The sequence below is a fragment of the Choloepus didactylus genome, chromosome 14, assembly GCF_015220235.1.
Source record: "Choloepus didactylus isolate mChoDid1 chromosome 14, mChoDid1.pri, whole genome shotgun sequence".
Classification (NCBI taxonomy): Eukaryota; Metazoa; Chordata; class Mammalia; order Pilosa; family Megalonychidae; genus Choloepus; species Choloepus didactylus.
In genome coordinates this window covers 2,459,101-2,486,251 of record NC_051320.1, presented here as the reverse complement: position 1 = coordinate 2,486,251, position 27,151 = coordinate 2,459,101, and the positions used below count along the sequence as shown (strand labels likewise).

The 27,151-nt window shown below is 43.1% G+C and overlaps 1 protein-coding gene across 1 annotated transcript in view; it reads left to right on the top strand.

Moving 5' to 3' along the window:
• Window positions 1–343: 343 nt before the first annotated feature.
• LOC119509220 (zinc finger protein 596-like) overlaps window positions 344–27,151 on the top strand; it is a 69,554-nt gene continuing 42,746 nt past the window's right edge. Inside the window, exon 1 of the mRNA XM_037803139.1 lies at window positions 344–445. The gene's annotated coding sequence lies outside the window, so the exon portion shown is untranslated. The remainder of the gene's footprint in view (window positions 446–27,151) is intronic.

The following is a 27,151-nucleotide window of genomic DNA, read 5'->3' as shown; positions in this document are numbered from 1 at the left end:
GTTGTCTGAGTTTTGTTTGAAGGACAGCGCTTATGGGCCGACGACCCCGCGCAGTGCCTGCCCAGCGCGCTCCCGGGGCCGGAGGGCCGGAGGCGCGCGACCCACAGGCTCCGTGCCCGCGAGGAAGGGCGCAGCTGCGGGCCGGGGCCGCGCTCAGGGAGAAGCCCCGCCCCGCGTCCGCGCGTCAATCGCAGCGCGCGACCAAGTGCGCCCCGGAGGGGGCGGGGTTGGCTGTCTCTGTCTTTCGGCGCCGTGAGGGGCTGGTGTGACGGAAGAAGCTCCGCCCCGCGCCTGAGAACCCACCAATCGCAGTGCGCGGTGCGTCTATTGCGGGGACGCAAGCGGCGCGGCGGGACGTGGTGGAACTGGCGGCGCTGTCTTCCAGCGGCCTGAAGAGGCGGTGCGTTTAGAGTTTCCTTGTGGCTGTCGCGCTCGCGGCCTGAAGGTAAGCTGTGGCCAGGAGCCGCTTCGCCGGGCGCGCTCTTGTCGCCGTGTTTTCTCCTGTCGCTTGCGAGCCGGCGGACTGCCGGGCCCCCTCCGTCCCTTCCCGGTCGCAGGGCTGTGTGTGTCAGAAGCGGGAGGGTGGTCTCTGTGACGGGCGGGCACGGCCGGGGTGGCGGCGGGAGCTCCTGCCCCGGTGTGCGGCCTCGGCCCGCCGCCTGCCACATCGATGCGCGAGGCAGGGAGACGGACCCGCTTGGAGATGTGGAGCGAAAGTGGGCGAGTAGGGGTCGAGTCTTGGAACTCGAGTATGAGAGATGTTTGACAGTTCTTTTCTTGTCTGTTCTTTGTTTTGTCTTATAATAACACGCCAAGATAACAGTAGATCTTTGGAATGGCTGTGCCATTTTCCCCGTTTATTACTTGTAATATTTTCCTTTCCACCCTAAACTTTGAATTATTCTCTTCTTGCTTCGTGGGAGAGGAGTCCGAAGCTAATCGCTCCCTGTGAGTGTATAACAGCGCGTACAGTGACTACCCAGAGTAGGTGTTCAGTAAATACTGCATGAATGATATTTAGATGATGGCACCTGTATTCGTGAATACATCCTTTTTGTCCTGTTAATTGTGTTCTGGCGACTGTCCTTAATCTTTAAAGCTCCTTCTGAGGTCCTTGCTTCCAAATATGCTTATCATGTTAAAACAAAACTAAACAAGTAAGGAAACAGAGTGTCTCTGATCTTGGCTCATTTTCTGTTTACCCAAAATCTTGAATATATAGTCTACAAATTGTTCACAAAAAGGGGTTCCACTTCCTTATCACTACCATGTTTCCTGGCTTCTGAGATACCCTTGTTAAACAGACTGTCAATTTTGTATCTGAGTAAGTAAATTAAACCCAATTGTTCCTATCAACTGTAAGATGCATCTTGATTTCAGAAATATTAAAATGTGGGGAAAAGAATACAGGAACTATAGTAACTCTGAAACTGCAAATCCAATATGTTATTTTCTTGGTCACTGCAACATTTGGCATATTTACTACCTGCTTTTATTTCTTTTGGAGGATCCATGATGTTGTCATGTTGATTTTCTTTCTGTCTTGCAGCTGCTCATGTATTTCTCTTTAATAGCTAATTGTCATGTTCTGTATTCTGACCTTGTCATTTTTTTTCACCTTAAATGCTCTGAGCAATCTCATACTTTGATGTCAGTTGTCACTGCTGTATGTTATTGTCTGAATTCCCAACTCGAATGGAGCACAGGAGGGAGGGACTTTGGTCCCCGTTGTTCACTGAATGAGGCAAAATGCCTAAAAAGGAGCCTGCCCATGGTAGACACTTAGTGTATATTTGGTGAATTTGCTGGTTTGAATCTGTTATGTACCCCATGATAGACTATGTTCTTTTAATTGACACTTGTGAGGGCAGACCCATTGTTGTATGGACCTTTTGATTAGATTATTTCATGGAGATGTGACCTCCCACTCCTTCAAGGTGGGTCTTAATCATCTTCACTGGCAACCTCTATGAGAGGATAAAAGGCAGAGACATTTTGGAGAGAGCTGAGAGATAGAAATGCCCCAGAAAGAACAAGCAAGGACACACAGAAACCCAGAAACATTTTGGGAGAAGGGCCAGCAGACATCACCATGTGCCTTCCCGTGTCTCAGAGGAAACCCGGATGCCAGTGGCCTTTCTTCAGAGTCAAGGTTTCTTTCTCTGGATGCCTTAATTTGGACATTTTCATTTTTGTAGAACAGTAAATATGTAATTGATAAATATCCATCGAAACAGCCAACCCATTTCTGGTATTTTGCATTCTGGCAACTTTAGCAAACCAGAAGAGTGAAAGAATGAGCCCTAAGCTTTGCCTTCCCAGACATAGGGTGGGCCTGGGTCCCTGCCAGCTGTCAGTGATCTGTGCCCTGTCCATGCAAAGGACTGGGTCTTCTGAAAGGGAACCTCAAACCTCCTTCAGAGTGAGAAAATGACATCAATGAGGGGTAAGGCTGAGAGCTTCTTCATGGGCAAGAGAAAAATACTGCCTGGGGGAAACATCTGCCCCTCCAGCCGTCCTTTCTGCTGAGCCAGGCTCCAGGGAAGCACTTTCAATTGTTTATCTCAGGTAGTCCTAGGAGGTTGGACCTCTCACTGCCCCACCTTTTGGAGCAGCAAACAGGCCTGAGGATGAGGTGACTGTCTTGAGATCCACAGCTAGTGGGGGCAGAGCCCTCAAGGTCCCAGGGATTGGGTGGGCTCTCACCTTTGGAGCAGGAGGTCCAGGACCTGCTGGGAATACCCAGTATGTTGCTAGGAAAATGTGAACGTATATGAGGTCACCCTCCAGGAAGCCTGGTACCAGGTGCTTCACTGACTTCTCCCAAGCATCTGCCTTCACCATCTGTACAGTGAAGGTCTCCCTCGGGAGGGCTGAGTTATTTCCCTTCTGGGGTGGGACAGGGGGCACATGTGGTCATCCGCAGCTCTGTGAACCGCCAGGAGGGTCTGGGTCTGCTGCACAGACTGGAGACTCCCAAGCCCTCAGCAATTTGAGGACAGAGGTGGGAACAGGTGTGCCTCTAGCAGGAAAGGTCTTCTGCCTTAAAATAGAATTTGAGGTGAGAATTCAATTAAAATATTAGCCCTGTAAAGTCATTTTCTCTGTCTGAGTAGTAATGGTCCTCCCTGAATTGAGAGTCTGAATTAAGAGCATCTTCCCAGTGAGTCCTCACTAATGGAGCCCACTCTTGAGATGAGAAAGCATCAAATGGCTGCCCAAGGTCTCACAGATCAGACCTCAGGACCCTTCAACCCTGGGTCTGTGTGATATTCCCTCCACGAGCCCTGAGGATTGGGCTGCTCCCAATATGGAGGGAAAGGTCTGCTCAGGTCTCCTTCCCTGCCAATTTGGAGACTTGTACAGAGGAGACACAGACAGTCACCTTTTCATTTAAATGCAATGAATAATATTTATTTCTTCTGCCTGACATGGTTTTTGAGAACCTGAGGCTATGGGACCTCAGACCCGGCATAGGAGCAGATGCCTGGAGTGTCCCTGGCAGGAGAAAGACCCTGGTAGGACTGTCACCTGTCACGGGTTCATCTCTTTACACCTCACCTCAATCCTGTGATGTCTGTTAGAAAAGGCCTGAGCCTAATCAGGTCGTGATTCAATTGGCTTGGGCTTTATCAAGTTACCTCCCACTCAAGAGTGTAGGGACAGACAATAGTTTAAAAGTAAAGTGCACTCAAGACAAGAATTCACCTTTAACACATTTTTACTAAAAGGAGCACTTAAAGTAAAAGGATCAAGTTTACAATGTAAAAATTAGTTGATACATTAACAAGCCTGGGAGCCCCTGCTCCTCCAGAGGCAGCTGGACATGAGATCAGAGAGCTTCCCCTTGTTTCAGTTACAGAGAATTTATAGCATTTTTGAGTTACATTCAATCAAATCATATTGTATTTTTACATTAAATGTTGCTTCATGAGCATGAACGGTTCAAGATCGAAGGAAGACATCCATGTTATCAGATTTAGCCTTGAATGCCTTTAAAAGTCTACTGGTAATATTTTTACTAATTAAGCTATGATTTTTATAAGAGCAATATAACTTTTACTTCTATAAAAATTAGAAAAGTGATTACTATTACTTGTCTCTAACTTGTTAATGTAGTTTTTCTTATTTTAGTCTATAGATTAGTTTAGCCGTTACATCATATTGATAAAAGTACACTTGATTAGGACTGTATTCAACCTTTCTACATTATTTAAGACTTAGACTCCTCTCTTCTTCCTGCTTTCACAGAGGAACAGGTGATTACATGTTATCCATATCTAAGAAGGTTGAGAGGGCCTTTTTGCTTTCTTGAAAATATTCACTGTTCTTTTAACTGTTTAGCTTCTCTAGTATAATTTTCTAATACAGAACTTGAAGGATATGAATCATCTGTCCCAGTTATTATAGTAAGGCCTTTCCACTTTTTATCATTTGGAAATTGTACTTGAGTGTTTTTAGGCGAAAGTTCTGTTAAATATGCTTCTATATCAGAAGGAATAACTGGTTCTTTACTATTAGAACAGAAAATAGGAGAGCAGCATAGAGAGAAGGAGTCAGCATCCTCATTATTAGATTTCTTAGTAGAGATATCCTCTGACAGGGCCAAGGAGGTGAACTGAGCATCAAGGTACTTCAGACCCACATGGCAGGTAAACAACTGAAGGGGGCTCCACTTCTCATGGTGGAGGTAACAATACCATGCTATTTGCCACCTGACCCTGGATTGGGAAAATGAAAAAAGAATAAAAAGAGCCAGGTCAAGGCAGGATGCAGGGACGCTGCCACCTTCACGGGCAGCTGGTGGCAACTCAGCTGCTGCTGCAGCTTTGGGAAGTTATTGGTTGTAGCTGTTAAAATTGCTGTCTGCATGTCTTTTGCATAACCACCCCTTTCCTGGCAGTGTCCCCTGGGGCGTGAGGATCTGTGCGGTTTGAAGAAGGCCTGGAAGGACAGTCATGTAGTCTCCTGCATGGGCACATGGGGGCGGGTAGTGGAAACAGAAATACAGCAGGAAATGCAACTATACCTGAAGTGGACCTATCCTTCAGCCTACCCCGAAGGGAAAACCATACAAATGTTCCTACAAAATATGTGACAACTGACTTTCAATGAGCAGTGGAGGTCCAGATTCCTTAGGGAGCAGACCGCTTGGCCCGGGGATGGGAATGTCCTGGGAAGGAGCCCAGGGGGTGGCCAGGATGGAATCCCAGCCCTGTGCATCCCTTGCTGTTTCAGGAACCCCCCTCAGCACCTGCTCCCACCTAGAACCACCACTGTCCCTTGTCAGGGCCACAGTGAACCTATACCTTGATCAGAGATGTGGTGTAGATGACACCATCCACCAGCTCCTCACCCACCTCCTGAATGGAGCTCTGTACACTGTGCCTGGCAGCTGGGCCAGGAGGCATCAGGGAGTGGCCTTGCCATCGCCATGGGGGAAAGTGACCCTTGTCATATCTGTGACCTAGAGCAGGCCGAAAGAGCTGTTTGCCCACATCTCCAGCCCCTTTGGAAAGGAAATGACAGCCTGAGGGCCCAGGGCAGCACTGTCCTGATGGGTGCCATCCTAATATGCATCTTCCCACCCAGCCCTTCATGAAGGATCCACTGGCTTGCCAGCCCCAACCATCTGTACCTGCGCAGGGCAGTCCAGCTGCTTATGCCTCTCCCACACTGGGAGGTGGCTGGGAGGTGGGGCTGCTGAGGAAGGATCACAATGTTGGCATATCCTGAATTGGCTGGCCCTGGGCCACCTTGTATTACCTTTGGGTTCCTCCTGGCCAGTGACCAGAGGCTTTGTGGCTGAGGGCTGAGTCAATATCAGAGGTGCTGGAAAAGGGTCTCATTCCTGGATTTTCTAAGGCAACAGCCTTGGAAACGAAGAAGACAGCAGGAGAACATCCTACTCTGTGAAGTGTCTCTGGCCAAGTGAGAAGGGTGGGGAGCTGTCTGGAATCTGGGGGCCTAATTACCAGGTTTCCATGTTCTGTTGGGCTCTTTTGCCAAGGAAGTGAGGTCACCTCCTTAGGTTCCCTTACATGGGTCCACTTAATAGATAAGAATTCCACGAAGACCCCTCTGAACTTGTCACTGTTCATGCTTCTCACCCATGTCATCCTGTGAACTGTACACAGTCATTCCAACACATCCCTCCCCACAGCTACCGGGGAAAGCCTGGGTGCAGCTAGGATCCCCCTTGAAGGAGACAGAGCTGGGTTCAGACCCAGCAACTCTAGTTCTAGTCTAGGCCTCCCCAGTGTCCTCTCTGACACCATGAGGATCATTCTAGCATCTGCTTCCTGGGGTCTTCAAGTATATGTAGGATCAACACTGGAAAACCCATAGGTTGTTTCACGTGTAGTTATGCACAAATGTAGATGTGAAAGAAGGGAGCCGACCCCATCTCTGTGTTCCTGCAAAAGAAAAGTTTTATTCTACTTATTCCTACAGGTTTTTATAGCATACAAGATAGTTTCCTACGTAACTGTTTTCAGGTATTTCAGGGAGGGTACATTTTTTCTAAAGCCATAAGGTGTGATTACATGTCTTTGCTCTCAAGGGACAATGTCTTTGGGGCTAGACGGGAGACAGCAGGAGCAGGAGACAGGAGCACGCTGCCTGCCTTCAGGCATGCAATGCTTTGGCCTTTTCCCAGCCTGGTGCCCGCCTTCAGGCTTCCGGAGCTTGGAAACGGCTTCCCTGTATAAGTTATCAAGCCAGGGAACCTTCCATGTCTCCACATGTAGACATGGATGAAGTTCAAGCAGAGGATGGACTAGCACCAAATACAACTCAAAACAGGGCTGGGTATGGCTGCATGATCTTGGGAAAGTCACTTTCCCTCTGGTTCCATGTCTCAGCCTGTACCATGAAGAAACTGAGATTAGATGATAGTCAGATGTTGTCGTCATGGCATGGAGCCTTCCGGTGTCTTCCCATTGTATTTAGACTCAGACTCAGGTGCCTCCTACCCACCTCTGGTGGGCAGCCTGTGCCTTGGTTCCCAATGACCCCTGCTGCTGGGTATAGGGAGCCTTGTGTAATCCCCCCTGAGTGTGTCCTGTACCAGTGACTGCTTTCTGAACAAGATGATATCACTAAATGATGGGACATCACTCCTTAGATTTGGTTGCACATGGTTTTTCTGTTGTCATCACTCCCTCTTGCGCATGATCTCTCTGTCTCTCTATCTCCCAAAGTTCCCCCCGATATGAAACCTGCCAAAAACCATGACTGATGTGGAAGCAAGTCCTCCCTGAGTTGAGCCTCAGTTGAGACTGCAGCCCCAGGCAATCACTGAAGAGGCCTGGATATAGAGACTCCTAGCTAATTCAAACTTATTCCTGGTCTGGAGAAATTCCTTCCTAATAAATTTTTGTTTTTTAAACCACCGGACTTGCAGTAATCTTATCACTTGCAGTCCGTAATTCATGCAACCTTCCGGGCTCCAGGACCAGGCCCTCGCCTCCTCCCTCCTTCCCATTCTCTCCTCCCAAGCTTGCTCTGCCTTTACCAGCCCCCTTTCCAACCTCTTCTCTGTCCAAACTCACTCTGTCTCTGACTCTGTCCCCATTGGGCCTTCTCCCATATACATACTTCCTAGACCTGTGCAGGGCTGGCTCCCTCTTGTCATTCTGGTCACAGCATTAGTGTCACCTTGGTGTGTTTTTCTGGACCCTCCCAGTGGTCCCAGAGCCCTCCTCACTGCACCCTGCTTACATCTCACAATAGTTCTTGCTCTTTCACTAGTATTGTCTTTCATGCATGTCATCTCCCCTTCCAGAGTGTGAATTCCTGGTGAACATGGGCCATGTTGGTTGTTTTCAGCTCCACACCAGGTACCTAACACAGAGCTTGGTACAGATTAGGTGCTTGGGACATCTTTGCTGAAAGAATAAAGGAGGTAAACTAGGAGTCCCTTGAGCAGTCTCTGGCAAGCTCAGATTGAGGAGATGTATGCTAATAATAGGAGGTACTTGTTGCCTCTGTTTGACCCTTGCCTGGCTCTAGATGCTTCAGGAAAAGCACAGTGGGACCAGCTGGCAGAAGAGGCCACCCGCCTCCTGGTTATCAGCAGCACTAGCACTGCAGCTCCAGGTAGGAAAACCACAACACTGATTTTCACACTTTGATTTTCCTCAAGGCAATGGCTGTCCAGGGCCCCTTGAAGATCCGTGGTCATTGAAGGAGGATCAAGGTCAACAGATACTCCCTGAGTCTGTGGAACCCTTGTGGTCACCCACTCTAAACCCCCTGATATAGAGAGGAGAAACCGAGGCATCTGACCTCAGGGCTTTCCTACACTAGGGTGGGTTTCGTCCCTGTGCCAGGTGCCCAGAGTGAAGGTCCCTACACCCCAGGCTATCATTTTGGGGGAATCCTGGGAATGTAGTTAGCCCACAAGATCAGATAAAAGCCTGCAGTGCCCTCCAGCTGATGGAGTCTGCTTACTCTTATGCATTCTGGTGTCCTGATGGTCAGTCACTTTCCCCAGTCCCCCACAAATATGGGAACACATCCACCTGTCTGTTGGTAGTTGACTTTAGCTCAGTGGTTTGGAGTAACACTACCCTCACCACCCTTGCCCAGTGCTTGTGTTTGAAATCCAGGCTGCTGCTATCTCCAACTCCTGGCAGAGCACAAAATCAAATGTGAGCTGTCCAAAGCCCTGATTGGGGACCTACCACATGCTCCTTTCTTAAAAACTGCCCAAGATGCCCTTACCAAGGCAGTGGCTAGTGTAAGCACAGATGGCTTGACATCGGGAGCAGGTGGGACATGAGAGCAGAGAAAGTCTAGACCTTTCCCAGTTCAAAGGCTGCTTCAGGGTCCTGAGTGAGGAATTGGACACATGTGGCTTGGGGTTCCCCCTGTACCTTGGACCCCTCTAGTCAGAGATAGGGTCCATGCATCTCACATGAGTGTGTTATAGGTGCATCCTTGGGGGCAATGTGCTACAAAAGTGGACAATGATGTGGACTTTCAGACACTTTCAGTAGGTTTGGAGACTGCCCAGACCCCCATAGCCTGCAGTTTGAAGGCCCTGTGCTTTGCGAGACCCCTGACAGGTTTGTCTCAAAATTCCCAAGCAGTGCCTGCAGGGCCCAGTGTGGGCACAGGAAATATGTACAGGGTATGGACTAGACAGACACTTTATCTGTAAATTGTCTATGACATGGAGTCACCTAAACTCCCTTAAATATCGTAATTCTGCTGTGGAAGTGGGATGTGGAGAATAGGGAAAGCCTCTGGAGGAGGGGCCCTGAGCTCCTGGTAGAATTCCTTGGTAGTGGAACAGAGAACTCCCACCTCACCACCAGCCAGAATCCAGGTCCAGACCCTACAACCTCTGTGTGACCAACCTCTTCCAGACCCAGCCTTGGACCCAAATCCTGGGAACTATTACTAACCCTAATCCCTACTCCAAGATGCGGCCTTAAGACCTTTGTTGAGTGAGTGATAGAACGAAGCCTTGCAACCAAACCAGGATGCAGGCCTCCTTTCAGAACAGTGCTGAGGGCTTGGGGCCAGAGCTGATCCATGGATGGGTTGGGGGTAGAGGCCGGCCATGCAGAGCCAGGCAGTGTCAGAATGGCCAGAGTCCAGACAGGATCGGGCCTGAGCTTAGTGTAAACAAAGGTGCCAATCTTACCAGGAGAAATCAAAGTTTTGTGGGAGGTACCATTTTAATAGAATTCAAAATTACCCATAAACATTGTCGGCAACCCCACTTGCAAGGGGCCCCTACATGTTAATCTTCAGGTCCTTTTTGCATGGTCAACTGCCTTCTTCCCATCACCTTATAGTCCATCATCACCCACGTCCTATTGGTCCCCACCTAGCTTACCTGTGGTCACACCACCCCTGTCAGGCATGCACTTCCCACCATGCCCAGCCTACCACCTGCATGATTCCCAGTGACTCATCCTAATATCACCTCCTTCAGGAAACCTGCCTTGATCTGTACTCCCTCTGAAGTGGGTTTTTCTCTGTGTTCCCATAACATCTCATCTCTGTGTCAGCACTGACCGTGTTGTCATGCCTGTCTCTACCCTCTCCCCAGCTTTAAGCTCCCAGAGGACATGGACGGGGCTTGACCATCTCTCCAGGAAGCTCTCTGTAAATGCTTGTTGAATGACTGCATGAATGGAGGCAGCTGAATGTCCGCCTGCCTAGGATTCAGTCTCAGGTCCACTTCTGAGCTGTGGGATGTCAGGCAGGTCACTTTATTCCTCTGAGACCCAGGTGTGGGGATTAAATGACTTTGGGGCTGGGAGCCCTCTCTGGACATCAACTCTGAACAGCTATTTTGACAATTGGTCAGCTCTGCACTTTCCTGTTAGCATGCCTACCCCGCCATAGCACGCTGAACACATTTTACAGAAGAGGATACAGGCCTCTTCCTCCATGGCTGATTCTCAGGAATTCGTGCTAGGGTGGGGTGTGGAGTAATCCACCCACTAAGCTTCTCTGGCCATGGATGCCTTGGCTGTGATGAGACATCTTGCTGGGTCCTGTCACTCTCATCACTCCTAGTCTTAGTTACAGGCGCAGCCCAGGGCTCATGGCACATGGAGGGAAGACTTCACAGTCCTTGCATTGACTGGTTCTGGGTTCTGACCTGTGTGACCTGGAGCAGCCACTTGACTCTTTCTCATCTCATGAATGGGGACCATTTACGAGGACTCACTGGGATGACTCTTAGGCCAGACTTTCAATGAAGGCTGGTAAGGTTATGCAGGGAGCAAACTGACTTGGAAGGACTAATACTTTTAATCATCCCTCCACCTCAAATTCTCTCGGAGCTGAGAACCTTTTTGTGCTGGAGTCTGTCATGCCCCACTTCTTGCTATGAGTCACTGAGGGCTTTGGGAGTCCCAGTCTGAGCTCCAGCCTCCAACCTTCTTGTGGTTCCATTTGCTGCAACTAATCATCGCTCCTGTGTCCCACATCCAGTGTGAAAATGAGTCAGCCCTGACCACAGACAAGATCTACATAGCGCAGACAATCAAGGCAGGCATGTGGAGAAGCTGGTGGTGCACCTGGAGCCTGCCTTCCTTGATGGCAGCTTCTGCATCGACAAATTCCTGGGAACTTACCAAGCTTTTGCCACCACCCATGTCCTAGACCTGAGGTTCAAAATATAAGTGCCTGCCCCTTGACAGCACAGTGACGAATTTGCCACAACCTAGCTGTGTGCTTTGGGAATGTCACTTATCCTTCTAGTCTTATTTTGCACCTCTGAATGTTGGGATGGCAAGAGGACCAAACTTCTAGGTTCTTTTAAGAACTAAGTGGATAATCCAGGGAAAGTGCTTCCCCAGAGCCTGGCTCAGTGGGAAGGGGTATTGGAGAGGCAGGGGTAGGGTAGCTCATATGTAGTATTTTTCTCCAGCCCATGGAGAACCTTCTAAATCCTCCTCATTGACCCTTTGAACTTGTGAAAGCCTGTTTTGCCATTTGTAAAGAAGGTTTGAGATTCCAGCTGGGAAGTCCCTCTGCTTGCTTTAGCCAGAGCAGGGAACACTAGGGGCTGGCGGAGGAGCCCCATCCCACTCAGACATCCGGGAAGGTGCAGCTTAGGGGTCTTCTACTGAAAAATGTAAAAAAAATGTCTACTATATGCAAAAACATTTTTAGGCACTTAGCATAACTCAGTGAACAAAGCAAACAAAAGTCCTTGCCCTCCTGGGCTCCATTCATGTTGGGTAGTCAGAACCTAACACTAGTCATCATAAGCATGGATTGTGCCTGGGGAAGCACCTGGGAGCATGAGCTCATCCCCATCCCCATCGCCATCCCCCAGTGCCACAGGGTGTCATGCAGGGGTCTTGTGGGAACCTAGGGCCCAGGCCTTTCCCTTAAATTCTGTGAAACTTAAGCACCCAGCAGCCTGCATGATGCAGAGTGGTTAACCTAAATATAACTGGCCTCCCTCAGAGGGAGGGATTCTTCAGATAGTCACTTCTCCCTGTGTATTAACTAAACCTTCCCAAGGTCCTTCGGTTCCTGAAATTGAGATTGTTACTCCCTAGCATGTAGCTAATCTAAATGTTACAGACCCGTTTTTCTCACACCCACTGGAATGTCTTTTGTTTTGGGCGGGTATTACTGGCCCTGCTGACTCCTGCTTAACCACGGAGTGCTTTCACACTGAGCTCTGAACTGGCCTCCATCAGAGCAGCTTTACTGACTTCTTGCTTCACTCCTGTAAGTTCCTCTAATAAAATTCATGTCTCTCTCTGTTCCTGTTGTTTTCCTTGGTCTCTTTGCTGGACCAGCCCCTTCAGGGCAGGAACAACATATTTATTTTAAAAATTTGGATATAATATATTGTGTTAATTAGTTATGTGGAAGCAGCATTCTAGAGCAGACAACAATGCAGATATTATACATTTTTTACAGGATGAAGTTATAAGGAATCCTCATTTATTCTTACTATCAAAATCACCACCTGCAACAATGAAAATTTATTCCATTATAATTCCAAAGGTCAGAAGTGAAAAATCAGTTTCTCTGGTCTGAAATAAGTGAATCAGCAGTGCCACTCTCCCTCTGGAGGAGAAAAGGGAGAATCCACTTGTTTGCCTTTTCTGGCCTGTAGAGCTGTCATTTTTAGACCTCGTCATTTTCATCTTCTGGTAGCAGCATTTCTTGGCTCTTGGTCCCTTCCTCCATTTTCAGAGCCCAAACATGACATTTGAAATCTGTCTGCTGTTGCCATTATATAATGTTCTCTTTTCTGTGTAGTCAAATCTATCTTTGACTTCCTCTTTCAAGGGTGCCTGTATTGCACACAGGTCCCAGTGGCATAATCAAGGGTAAAATTCTCTAATCCCAAGATCCTTAACTTAATCAAGCCGTGCACATACCTTTCTCCTATGTTAAATAATGTTCATAATTTCCAAGGATTAAAACCTAGATATGATTAGTATTATGGGGCCATTATTCAGTGTACAGCGTTACATATATCATTTTTAATTTTTTACTTATTTTCCCCCTGGAAAATGCAATCCACTGTATGCATGTGTATGAGAATACACACACATACACATATATACAAGCATATATATTCATGATTATCTAAGATGAGTAGATCACGGGAAGGAGACCTGTCTCTAGGTCCACTCCTTCTATACATTTAGCACTTGGGCCTGGAGATAACTTCTGAAACTTTCTGCAGATGTCTCTTCACCTAACAAGGAATGAAAAGGATGAGGTCACTATTTTTAAAATAACAGTTGAAAGCCATATGTAAAAGTGACAAGGGTAGAGAGGATGGGATTATAGGCAGGACTGAGCACTGGACTCACAGCTGCCCCCTGGCCCTCAGTATTGACCAAACTCGGAAAAATGTTTGCTGAAAGCAACTGGATTTGCTCACTGGGGCAGTGCTTGTCTTTGCAAACCATGCATCTATGTAAGCAATGTGATTGCAAGAAAATTGGTCAGAGAGACACTTTTATTTTTCATATTTAACATGAAATCAGCCTACTTTAATAGTGCAGAAGAAAGCTTTTGACTTTTTTTTTAAGCCAGTGTTATATATCTTAATTTGTAAGTGAACATTCCATCTGTTTTCTGGCAGTAGAGTTGATGCTACATGATCTTAAAATTTTATTGTTGCAATTAAATTCATTTAGTGAATATTTTCTGTTTTATTTTATACGTAAGCACTAAAGCACACAACTAAGTTAGGCGCTATGAGGATTTTTGTTTTTTTTTTCTGTTGGCAGTTCTATGAAAGCATATTAGGTAAAACTGCAATACAGATTTTCATAGTTTGGTATGGACTTGGCTCATTTTGTTTTATTGCTTATTTGCAAGCAAAATGCAATTTAATGTATATACAATTTCTAATGTCTCCTGACAAACTGTAAATACTGCATTTCTTTTGCATATGTAATTGCTTTCAGCTTTTCTCGTTGATACATAGAATTGTACATATGACAAGTCTTTTGCAGAACTGTGTGACCTTTGTGAAAGTAATACAGTATATGACCTTTAATTTCTTTTTTATTTTAAATATTCTTTCACATTGAGGTACTGGTTGGGCATTATAATTCATGTTAATAAATCACAATTTTATCAATTTTGCCAGATTGCTCTGTACAACTTCTAAGATGGGGGTCTGCTGTTGAAGTAAGTGTTGTTACAAAAGCTACAGTTTTCAAATTTAGTTTGTGAGGGGCCTTCAATTTTCTTGACCAACTGCTACCTTAATTTGATTGTAACAAGTATAAGGAGGCAGTAAGGGGTTGTTAAATATAAAAAGAGAATCCTAAAACAGCAAGAGAAAAGCGATACATTACATACAAAGGAAGCTTGATAAGACTGTGTGCAGATTTCTCAATAGAAACCATGGAGGCAAGAAGGAAGTGAGGTGATTTATTTAAGATACTTAAATTGAAAAACTACCAACCAAGAATCCTATATCTGGCAAAACTGTCCATCAGATATGAGGGAGAGCTTAAAATATTCTGTGACAAACAGACAATGACAAAGTATGTGAACAAGATACCTGCTCTATGGGGAACATTAAAGGGAGCGCTACAGATAGAAAGGAAAAGACAGGAGTGAGAGGTTTGGAACAAATTTTGGGAGATAGTAGCATAGCAATGTAAGTACAGTGAACAAAGATGACTGTGAGCGTGGTTGAAAGAGAAAGGTTAGCACCATGTGGGACACCAGAAGGAAAGAGGAAAAATGAAGACTGGGACTATATAACAATGAAAACTAGGGTCCTCAACGATTGTAATAAAAGTTACAAATATATTTTTACGTGAGGTAGAACAAATGAATGTCAACATTGGAAGGTGTTAAAAATAAGGTGGAGTTGGGGGTAAAATACAATCAATGCAAACTGGAGACTCTAATTAACAGAAACATTGTATTACGCTTCCTTAATATAACAAAGGCAATGTACCAAAGCTAAATGCCTATGTGTGTGGGGGGACACATAGGAGAAGGGTATGGGACTCCTGGCATTGCTGATGTTGTCTGACTCTTTATTCTACTTTAGTTTAATGCAATCTTTCGTTTTGTTGCTTTCTAGGTGTCATTTTTCTTTCTCTCTCTTTTTTCTTTTTCTTTTGTCCCTCTACCTTCTTTGACTCTTCCTCCTTTGTGGAAGAAATGGAGATGTCCTCATATAGATAGTGGCAGTGTTGCTGAGTACATAAATATGTTGCTATACAGGGAACCAACGATTGTTTACTTAGGACAGAATATATGGTGTGTGAACAAAATCGTCTTAAAAAATGGGTTGATGAAGAAACCTTGAGGGCACTATATTGAGTGAAATGGGACAGACTTATAAGGAAGGATATTGCAGGGTCTCACTAATATGAACTAATTATAATATGTAAGCGCATACAGAAACCACAGACCCTGGCTGAGGGGGTTGGGGAAATGGGGGAGGGGGCAGTGGTCATCTGTCCTGAGGAAAAGGGTACCTCCTTCTGGATCCTAGATTTGACTACAGCGTCTTCATGAGGCTGAGCAGAATCAGGGAGGGGTTTCTTACAACCCTCATAGCTTTGGTCATTCCTTTGTTTAGTTTGTAATTCTTGTACCATTTCTTTCAGTTTGTCTTGCATTAAGCTCTTAATAACATTGTTTTTATCCTGGGGGTCAGGTGGTCTAGTTGGCAGTTCCTTAGTTGAAAGCTCCAAGTGTCCCACAACCTAGAGCACAGAGGCCTTGGCTATTATTTCCTTAACCTGGGACTCAAGGTACTCTTTCATTTGAGGTTTAGAAGTTTGGCTACTATTTCTTTAGCCTGAACCTTGGAAGCTTCAGTGTGTTTATTTTTCATCTGGGCACTAGGACCCTCCTTTATTTCTCCTGGAGCAGGAAGCTCTGGAGATTTCAAGGAGAGACTAGGGGTTTGGCTGATGCCATGCCGGAAAAATTCTCTCTGCAGCTTTTTATTTTCGGAGCCATAAAACACTGTCATACTGAATTTTATCTCATTTGTTCATTCTCTTACATAATAAATTTAGTTGCAAAATAGCATATTCTATTAATTTCTGGCTTGGCCATTTGTGGCGACTTGTGGCCATCCTCTAATTCATATTGAGGCCAGATTATTTTGTCTGAAGCTTTTCTGTGTCATGGGCTTATACCCAAATTGCTTCCAATGCTTAAAAATGCAATTTAAAGATTTATTTTTTTTAATTTCCTTAGATTTCGTACTTATGTTGTTTCCCATTAAAAAAAAAATGCTTTTTTAGATAACTTGAGACAAAATAGGGCAAAACAAAACACAGAACAAAAGCTTAACCAAACCACAGACAAAAACAAGACCAAGAATTTAAGCCAAGTCTTAGATGACCAAGTCTCAAAGGCTATTCCTGTGTGCCTGGGGCTGCACCCTCCAGAAACAATTTTGGCATAAATTTATCTGCCACTGAGCGCCCAAACCAAGTGCAGTCTCCTGCTTACAGCTTCAGTAGGAGTTTACTTGTCACTGAAAAAGAAACCAAACAGGACCCATACACAAAAGAAGACAAGACCAAAAATCAAAGCCAAGTCCCAGATGACCAAGCCCCAGTGGCTATTCCTCTATGCCTGGGGCTGCAACCTTCAAAAGCAACTTTGGCATAAATTTATCTGCCATTGAGTGCTCAAATAACCAAAACCTAGGCACCCCAAATCAGTGACCTCCCTTAATGCCAGGAACTGCTTCCTTTGAGACCAAGTTTCAGTGGCTATTCCTCCATGCCTGGGGCTGCACCCTCCAAAAACAGCTTTGGCATAAATTTATGTGCCACCGAGCACTCAAACCTAGGCACCAAATTCAGTGACCTCCTTTAATGCCAGGGGCTGCTTCCTTCTAAACCAAGTCTCAATGGCTATTCCTCCATGCCTGGGGCTGCATCCTCCAGAAACAGCTTTGGCATGAATTTATGGCCACCAAGTGCCCAAACCAAGTGCAGTCTCTTCCTTATAGCTCTGGCAGGAGTTTATGTGTCACTGAAGAAACACACAGGGCCCACAAAGGAAGACAAGACCAAGAACCAGAGAAACAAGGCCAAGGCCTTACGAGGAAACATGGCATCCACGCTTACTCACCAAACCTTTTATCCTCCGCAGTCAGCCACCGTTGGGGTCCTGGATGCCCAGGGCAAAAAACTCCCGTCCAACTCTCAGAGAAGTGTCTCCATCAGCCGTAGAGCTGAGACTCATGAGTGTCTTACCTCGGGAGTCCAGGAATCCACCAAGCAGCACATCGTTCAGATGTTGTGCCCCATGTTGGGCACCAAAACTGTAGAAGGGGCACTTCCCAAATCTGGGTTCGTCACCCAGTGTGGCCAGTAGAAGTCACACCAAACCAGGCTGAGAAGGAAAAGAGGTGTATTTATGCCAGCCGGAGACAGGGGAAGCTTTTCCAAATCTGTCTCACTGTTTTTCTTTAAAAGTACTTTAAAAAATATGCAAAAATATAACTATAAAAAATAACTTTTATAGTTATATAAAAAATAACTATAGAGCATATTTTAGAATAAGAAGCATGTCTTTTCTTCCTTTGGAGTGCCTGTGCCAGTTTGGATATATTATGTCCCCCACAAAAGACATTATTTACTGCGAACTTGTGGGGGCAGACTTACTAATCTTTTTGATTAGGGTGTGACCTCTTGATTGAATGCTTCCATGGAGATGTGACTCACCCAACTGAGGAGGACAACATCACTATATTTTTACAGCTCCTGTATGTCATAGAACCTACATGGTAACCTGCAAACATATTAGAAAAATGTCCACACATATCAGGATGTTTTCTGGCTTTATGTCATTATGACTGATCTCACACTTAATATGTAGATGATCTAAACCTTGAAGAACCTGACCAATGATATTCTTCATACAATGTGCTGGGAGGCCTTGGTAGTTGGACTTGATACACTTGAGATGGTGACCAAGCATTTAAAAAACTATACAGACATGTATTCCATTCATGCCTGAAATCTTGAAACCGTCAATTAGCTGTACCACCATTCTTTATTTGGGTCACTGGGATCACTTTCTTAAGCACATTTGAGCAATTTTATATCATCCAAAGCCATCTCTATAATGCTGGGCACTTTTTACAACTTTCCTTTGACAGATCTTTTCCTCTGCAGATCGCAGGCCAGCCAGGCAGTAGAGACGTGTCCCTGTCCTAGTTTCCTAATAACATGATACTAACCATTGATGAGGTCTCTGATTTTTACTGGGTGATGGCCACCTCTGCAGTGGTCCACAGGGTCCTCTTGCTCTTCATCATTTTACCCCAGGATTTCCTCCTCTGGCTTTGGAGAGCAGGGTCTGGCAAAGGTGGTAGAGGAACTAAAGAAGCTTTCTGTGGGGGCTCCGGCCTTTCTGAAGAGGAGACCTCTCAGAGTTAACTGACATCAGCAACTCAGTCTTCTGCTAGATTGGTTTTTGGATGTTTCCCTCTTTTTGGACCCCATTTTTGGGGCCAGCACTTTCTGGGAACTTGTCCTGACGGGGGGAAGGGGGCAGAGGGCTTCTGTGGAGGCAACTCAGTAGCCTGCAGGCTGCAGCCTCCACTCGTTCCCACCTGGAAAGAGGCAGGAACTGAGCCTGCCACAGCTTTTGAAATTTGTCAGAAACATTTTTTTTTTGCCTTATTTGATTTTTTGTTATTTAAAATTTTCATACACTCCACCTATGTTCTTGTGCTAGTGCTCTATCATGAAGTGTTAACTAATTTGAGGAGCCTTCCATTTGGACTAAGTGGCTTGTGTTTTCATTTTCAGCAGTGAAATAATAAGTATTCTTTTCAAGAACAGAGTGGACTATGGAGTCCTTAAGGGTTCAATTCCATTTAGAACAGTATTTTTCAGAGTGGAGGTAAAGGCACAGCTCCTCTTGCCCCACCTCCCACCCCCAACATCAGAGGAGGGGCAAGAGGATTGTCACACACCACCTTGCCTCATTCCAACTCCCTGATGCCATGTGGGCTGGAAGCTCCCATGTCAGGCCCCTGTATTACCCAGGGATTCCCTATTTTAGGTTCCATGTAACTACATTGTTTAAATAAACTGACTATATGAATTAAATTAGATAATGTGCTACAGAAAATATAAATTTTGTACCAAATATGTCTTCCTTTGGTCTCACACAGAAGTTGAAGTTTTAAACTACAGTCAATATCAGCCATTACTCTATTCTGATTTACCTTAGTCCTAACCAGGTTCATTTCATTCATATCTCTAATTGAAGTGTGATCTTTTTTTCAGCTTAACAGTTGCTCTGTGGAGTAACGCTGACTTTCAGAGCTGCAGAACTATGGTTCTGAGTCTCAGGTGTCACACAGATACCCAAAGTTCCCAGGAACTACAAGGTTATACACAAAGAGCTCAGCACCTCAGAATTTAGAAATAACAGTTAAAACTCAGGAACAGATGTGACTATTGTAACAGCTTACAATCTAGGAACCTTTCAGTAAGCCTTGCTGAACATCTGTACTCTTTAATCATCAATTGCCCAATCTCTGCCCACTTTGTATCCCCTAATAACCTGTGCTCTCAGATTCAATTCTCTGAGTTTATGCATTATAGTTTGTTTATGTTAGTGAGGCCTTACAATATTTGTCATTTCATTTCTGGCTCATTTCACTCAACATAATGTACTCAAGGTTCACTCACCTAGTTGCATGCCTCATAACTTCATGGCTTCTTGCAGCCACTTAGTATTCTGTGGTATGTACACACCAGAGTTCATCCTTCCATTCATCCATCAGTGTACCCTTAGGCCCCCTCCAATCATTGCAAATCATGAATACTGCTGCCATAAACACCAGTGTGCAAATTTCTGCTTGTGTTCCTGCTCTCAGTTCTTCCAAGTGTATACCAAATAATGGGGTTACAGGGCCGTATTGCAACCCTACACTGAGACTCCTGTAGAGCCACCACACTGCCCTCTAGAGGGCCTGCATCTTTCTACCTCCCTACCAACGGTGCATAGGTATATATCTCTCTCCACATCGTCTTAAGGACTTGTATCTTTCTGTTTATTTCTTAAACAGTTTCATTTACCCACCATACAATCCATCATAAGTGGACAACCATTGCCTGCTGGTATAACCACATAGTTATGCATTCACCACCACAATCTATATGAGAACATTTCCATTACTTATGCAAATAAAGAAGAGGAAAAGAAAAAAAAAAAAGTAAAAATAAGGGGAAACAACAAGTAGAATCCCATAACCCCCCCCCCCAATATCTACTTCTTGCTGACATTTAGCTTTGGTATACTGCCTTTGTTACAATTAATGAAAGATCACTGCAGTGTTACTGTTAACCACCTATCCTAGTTTGCATTAATTGTATTTTTTTCTGTACACCATCCCATTTTGAACACCTTGCAATGGTGACATTCATTTGTTCTCTCCCTCATGTAAAAACTTGCTTGTATTTGCACATTTAATCACCATCATTGTCCATTCTATGCTTTGCTACATTATACAGTCCCAGTTTTTATCCTCTCTCATTCTTTCAGGTATCGTATATGACCCTGGCCTCCCTCTTTCAACCATATTCACAATCAGCATTGTTTATTATACTTACAATATCCTGCTTCCATCAGATAGTATTGTGCTATCCATTTCTGAATCTTTACAATATATCCTAATGAATATTCTGTACTCCTTTAGCATCAAATGCCCAATCTCAATTTTCTGATTATCCACGTACTTAACTTTAATTCTCAGAGTTTGCTCATTAAAGTTAGTTCATATTAGTCAGACTATACAGAATTTGTCATATTGTTTCTGGCTCATTTTGCTCAACATAATGTCCTCAATGTTCATCCGTGTTGCATGTGTGATGACTTTATTCTGTCTTACACCTGTGTAATATTCCACTGTATGTATATAACAGTTTATCCACTTCCCTTTCACGGACATTTGATCTCTTTCCAACTCTTGGCAAAGAGTTGGTGAATAATACCACTATGAACACCAGTGTACAAATGTCCTTTCATTTCCCTGCCTTCAATTCCTCTGAGTATATATATAGTAATGGGATTGCTGGGTCATATGACAGTCCATACTTAGCTTCCTGAGGAAATGCCAAACTGCCTTCTAGAGCGGTTGCACCATTCTGCATTCCCACCAGCAGGGAATAAGGTGCTTCTTTCTCCACATCTTCTCTAGCACTTGTAGTTTTGTGGGGTTTTTTGATAATGGACATTCTAGTAGGTGTAAGATGATATCTTATTGTGATTTTGATTTGCATTTCCCTATTATCTAGTGCAGTTGACCATCTTTTCATATTTTTTGAGCCATTTGTATTTCTTCTTTGGAAAAGTGTCCATTTTTTTTTTGCCTTTTTTAATTGGATTGTTCATTTGTTGTTGAGCTGTAGGATCTCTTTATATGTTCTACATATTAAACCCTTATCTGATATGTGGTTCCCAAATATTATCTCCCATTGTGTAGGCTGACTTTTTACTTTCCTGACAAAGTCCTTTGATGCCCGGCAGTATTCATTTTTGTGGAGATCCCATTTATTTCTTTTCATTGCTTGCACTTTGGGTATAAGATTAGGAAATCACCTCCTACCACAGGGTCTTTAAGATATTTCCCTACTTTTACTTCTTAAAGTTTTATGGTCTTAGCTCTAATGTTTCTGTCATTTATCCATTTTGATTGAAATTTTTGTATAAGGTGTGATAGTGGTCCTCTTTCAGCTTTTGGATATGGATATCCAGTTCTGCAAGCACCATTTGTTGAAGAGGCTGCTCTGTCCCAGTTGAGTTGACTTGACCACCTTATCAAAGATCAATTGTCCTTAAAGGAGATGGTCTACTACTGAACACTCAGTTTGATTCCATTTGTCAGTATACCTATTTTCATGCTCAGTACCATGCTGGTTTGACCACTGTAGCTTTATAATATGCTTTTAAAACAGTTAGTGTGAGACACCACTTCATTTTCTTTTCTCAGTATATTTTTAGCTATTCAGGGTACCCTGCCCTTCCAAATAAATTTGATTATTGATTTTTCTATTTCTGCAAAGTAAGTTGTTAGGATTTTAATTGGTATTGCATTTAATCTATAAATCAATTTGTGTAGAATTAACTTCTTAACTATGTTTAGTCTTCCAATACATGAACAAGGTATGCCTTTCCATGTGTTTAGGTCTTCCCTGATTTGTTTAGTAATTTTTTATAGTTTTCTGTGTGTAGGTCTTTTATATCCTTGGTTAACATTATTCCTTAATAATTGATTATTTTGGTTGCTATTATATATGGAATTTTTTCTTGATTTCCTCCTCGGATTGCTGCTTAATAGTGTATAGCAACAGTAATGACTTTTGCATGTTGATTGTGTATCCTGCCACTTGGCTGTACTCACTTATTTGCTCTAGTAGGTTTGCTGTAGATTTGGGGGGATTTTCTACATATAGGATCATATAATTTGCAAACAGTGAAAGTTTTACTTCTTCCTTTCCAATTTGGATGTCTTGCATTTCTTTCTATTGCCTAATTGCCCTAGCTAGAACTTCCAGCGCAATGGTGAATAACAATTGTGACAGTGGGTGTCCTTGTCTTGTTCCTGATCTTAGAGGGGAAGCTTTTTGTCTTTCCCCATTGAGTATGCTAACTGTGGGTTTTTCATGTATTCCCTTGATTATGTTGAGGAATTTCCTTTCTATTTCTATCCTTTGAAGTGTTTTCATCAAGAAAGGATATTGAATTTTATCAAATGCCTTTTCTGCATCAGTCAAGGTGATTATTTGGCTTTTCTCCTTTGATTTATTGATGTGGAGAACTACATTAATTGATTTTCTTGTGTTGAATCACCTTTGTCTACCTCGAATAAAACTTACTTGGTCATGGTGTTTAATTCTTTTAATATGCTCCTGTAATCAATTTGCAATAGTTTGTTGAGGATTTTTGCATCTATAATCAATAAAGAGATTGGTCAAGAAGGCATACTTAATCCCACAATGCCAAGGCTAGACTCATCCCTGGGAGTCATGTCCCATGTTATCAGGAGACTTACAATCCTTGGAGTCATGTGTCACATAGAGGGGAGTGTAGTGAGTTAATTTGCATCGTTGGCTTAGAGATACAGGCCACATTTGAGCAACAAAAGAGGTTCTCTGGAGGTGACCTTAGGCATTGTTATAATTAGACTTAGTTTCACCTTTGCAGGAATACATTTCATATAAGAGCAAGCCCAAAGATTGAGGGCTTGATTTATTAAATTGAGAGCCTCTATTGCTTAAGGGAACAGCAGGAATTCTCCAGATGGGGAAGTTTAATAGTTCCACATTTTCCCCTAGTCCCTCAGTGGAACTTTGCAAACAGTTTATTTTCTTCCCCAAATATTCTGGGATCTATTTGTGTATTTCATTAGCCTGTACAGAAAAACAATATCCCATTTCCTATTCTAGCTTCCATGTAAATATGTTGTTTAAATAAACTGACCAGACAGGTTAAATTAGTGAGTGAGCTACAGAAAATATAAATTTTGTACCAAATAAACCTCACTTCCTTTGGTGTCACACAGAAGTTGAAGTTTGAAAATACAGTCAATATCATCCTTTACCCTGTATTCTAATTTACCCTAGTCCTAACCAAGTCTATTTCATTCCTATCTCTAATTGTAGGCTGCTCTGTTGTTCATCTTCTTTAACAGTTGCTCTGTGGAGTAATGCTGACTTTCAGAGCTACAGAACTGTAACTGTGTGTTTAACTCTGAGAGTTAAACCTCCCCACCTGTGGAACTCCTGATTTTCTGGTAAACTTTAGGGACTCCCAATTTAATAAGCCAAGCCCTTGATCTTGAGGCTGGTCATTTTGAAACTTATTTCTGAAATGGCAAAGATAAGCCTACATATAATTATGCCTGAGGCACTTCCAGAGAACCTCTTTTCTTGGTCAGATATGGCCTCTCTCTAAGGCAAACTCTGCAGATAAACTCATTTCCCTCCCCCCTACATGGGACATGACTCCTAGGGTTGTAAGTCTCCCTGGCAATGTGGGACATGACTCACATGGCTAAGACTGGCCCTTGAATCGTGGGATTCACAATGACTTCTTGACCAAAAGAGGGAAAAGGAATGAAACAAAATAAAGTTTCAGTGGCTAAGAGATTTCAAATAGAGTCGAGAGTTCATTTTGCAGGTTGCAACTTACACATTATATAGATTTTTTTTTTAATATTTCTAGTATATTAGAATAACTAGAAGGAATTACCTGAAAATGTTGAACTGTGATGCAGGTAGCCTTGATTTTTGATGATGATTGTATAATTAGATAGCTTTTATTATGTGACCATTTGATTGTGAAAACCTTGTGACTGATACTTCCTGGGTGCAGTGTATGGGCAGATGAATTATAAAATAGAGACAAAATAAATAAATAATATGAGGGATAAGGGTTATGGGATTTTTGCATGTTCTTTTTCATTTTTACTTTTTATTTTTTGGAGTAATGACAATGTTCTAAAACTGTGATGATGCACAACTATATGATGATACTGTTAAGTCATTGTATACTTTGGATGGATTATATGGTTTGTGAAAATATCTTAATAAAATTGCATTTGTAAAAAATCACATGCACACAAAAGTTAATTATTGACCTAAAAATATTTAACAAAAAAGGGATTGGTCTGCAAATTTATTTTCTTGTAGTATCTTTTTCTGGTTTGGTATTATAGTGATGTTGGCTTCCTCGAATCCACATATCCAGTAAGTGTTTAATATCCAGAATATATGAAGAAAACCTACAACTCAACAATAAAGATAAAAATCCAATTAAAAAATGGGAAAAAGTGTTGAATAGCCATTTCTCCAAGAGGAAATACTAATGCCTAAAAAAAGACATGAAAAGATGTCCAGATATCACTGGCTGTTAGGGAAAAGCAAATCAAAACCAAAATGAGATATTTTGTACTGTTAAAAAAGACACAGAGATTTACGAGTGTTTGAGAGGATGTGAAAAAATAGAAATACTGTTGCTGGTTGGAATGTAAAATGGTACATTCACTGTGGAAAACAGTTTGCCAGTTCTTTAGGAAGTGAACTATAGAATATGCCATATGATATCCAGAAGAACTCAAGAACACCTGTTATAATCCTCATTATCTTATTAGATCTCTTCGCATTTTTATTCCCCCCCTGAATTCTTCTTTGCTACCCCAACCCATCTCTGTCCCATAATGAATTCTACTCCTTTTAATTTCCTCATTTTTGCCCTTACCCTTTTTGGGCCATACACCATCCTTTTCTTCCCAGTCATACAAAGAGCTACTGATCTAGGCAGTCTACCAAATTGCTGCATCTGCACTATTTTAGACTCCATGGAAAGGCCTCAGTTGTTGGCCACACCCATACTTCTTCAACCCGGATAAGCATTAAAGGCATCAAAGAGAAAATTTAAAATATTACTTGAATTAGGAAACCCTGAAGCTTGAGACTTAATTAGTTGACTAAATCTTGGATCTTGGGGAAACAGGATTCAAAGCATATTTCAAACCTTGCTAATCCTTTTTCTTACTGTAGTCACTACAAGGTCTCTTATCCATTGTCTCATATCTAGACTAACAGGCACATCTTCTTTGTCCTGAGACATGTTAATGTGCAAAGCCCTAGATTTTGATACTTGCACTCATGAAACTTATTTCTGTAATGATGGAGTTAATCCTAATTATATTTAATACATACGAGTCATTCTCTGAAACTCTCCTTGTTCCTCAATTGTGGCCACTCTAAGAAAAACTCACTACTTTCCTCCTCATATAGAATATGACTCTCAGGGATAACTCTGGCACCAAGGGATTAATAGGAAATGTTAAACAGCAGTGTTTTCAGAGAAAGATCTTGATCAAATGGGAAAAGAAATAAGACAAAATAGAGTTATTAGGGCTAAGAGAATCAAAATCGAGTCAGGAGGCTATTCAGGAGGTTACTCTTATGCATGTCTCAGCCAGAATATCACAGACTTCCAAAGGATGCAAAGCCTCAAGCCACCATGTTCTTATCTAACTTGAAGGATTATTTGGCATGCCCTGAATCACTAAAAACTTATTTAATCTTCCTTTTCTTTAAAAACCCTTTGTTGGAAATGCCAACATGGGACACAATTTGCATTGCTTCCCAAATCTGTGCTCCTTGAATTGCAATTCGAAGACCCCAAATAAATGCCTTTTTTGCCTTGCAGTTCACTTTATTTCTCAGCTGACAAATCCCCGAGATACTATTAAAATGTAGATCCTGATTCAGTAGGGTTGGATGGGGCCTCTGGTTCTGCTTTTCTACCAAGCTTCCTAACTGCTAATGCTTCTGGTCCAGGTTCTACACCTTAGGAGTAGCAAGATCCTCTTTCGGGTCTCAGCTCCCTAGAGAAGGGGTTTGCAAATGTTCATACCTATAGTAATTGCTTGGAGGCCCTTTAAAACTGAAGGCCCAGGCCCAATCCAAGAACAAGGAAGTCAGAATCTCTGAAATGAGACTCAGACATTTAAATATTTAAAGCTCTCCAGATGACTTCAGCATGCCCCAAGGATTGATGTCCACTCTCAAGAGTGTGTGATGCAACAGGGGAAATAGCTACCTTTAAAAATATGCAGATTGTCATAAAAACTAAATATATTTTAAATAAAGAAAACTCCATATAGATATTTATAAATGCTAACAAAGGCATGTTTCTCGCTATTTTTTTCCAGTAATATTTTCAACAATATTCATTCAAAACAAAACTAAAATAAGGAAATTCAGCTCAAATGTAAGTTTCAATTCTGAGAGAAAAAGTAATAAAATTATGTGGTGTGTTTTGGTAGGACCTTAAACTTTATTTTCCCACAGCAGAAAAGAAAAAAGTTATAAAATCAGCTTTCAGCGTTACTTAGGCTAGTCAATAACTTCATTAACCTGTCCTAGCACAGTGCAGCCTCTGTCCTACGATTCCCCTCCTCCATGCTGCATCCCAGTAGCACGTTCTATTTTGTCACATCACTTGTGTCCATCAAAAATTGTCATAGTTATCCATCTGCCCTGTGTTTTTTTTTCTCTTTATACCAGATTTGTTCATTTCGCATTTGGGTACCCAAAGATTAAAAATGAGATCTAAGAAAGCGAAGAATTCTACCTTCTCTGAAGACAAAGAATACATACACAGTGTT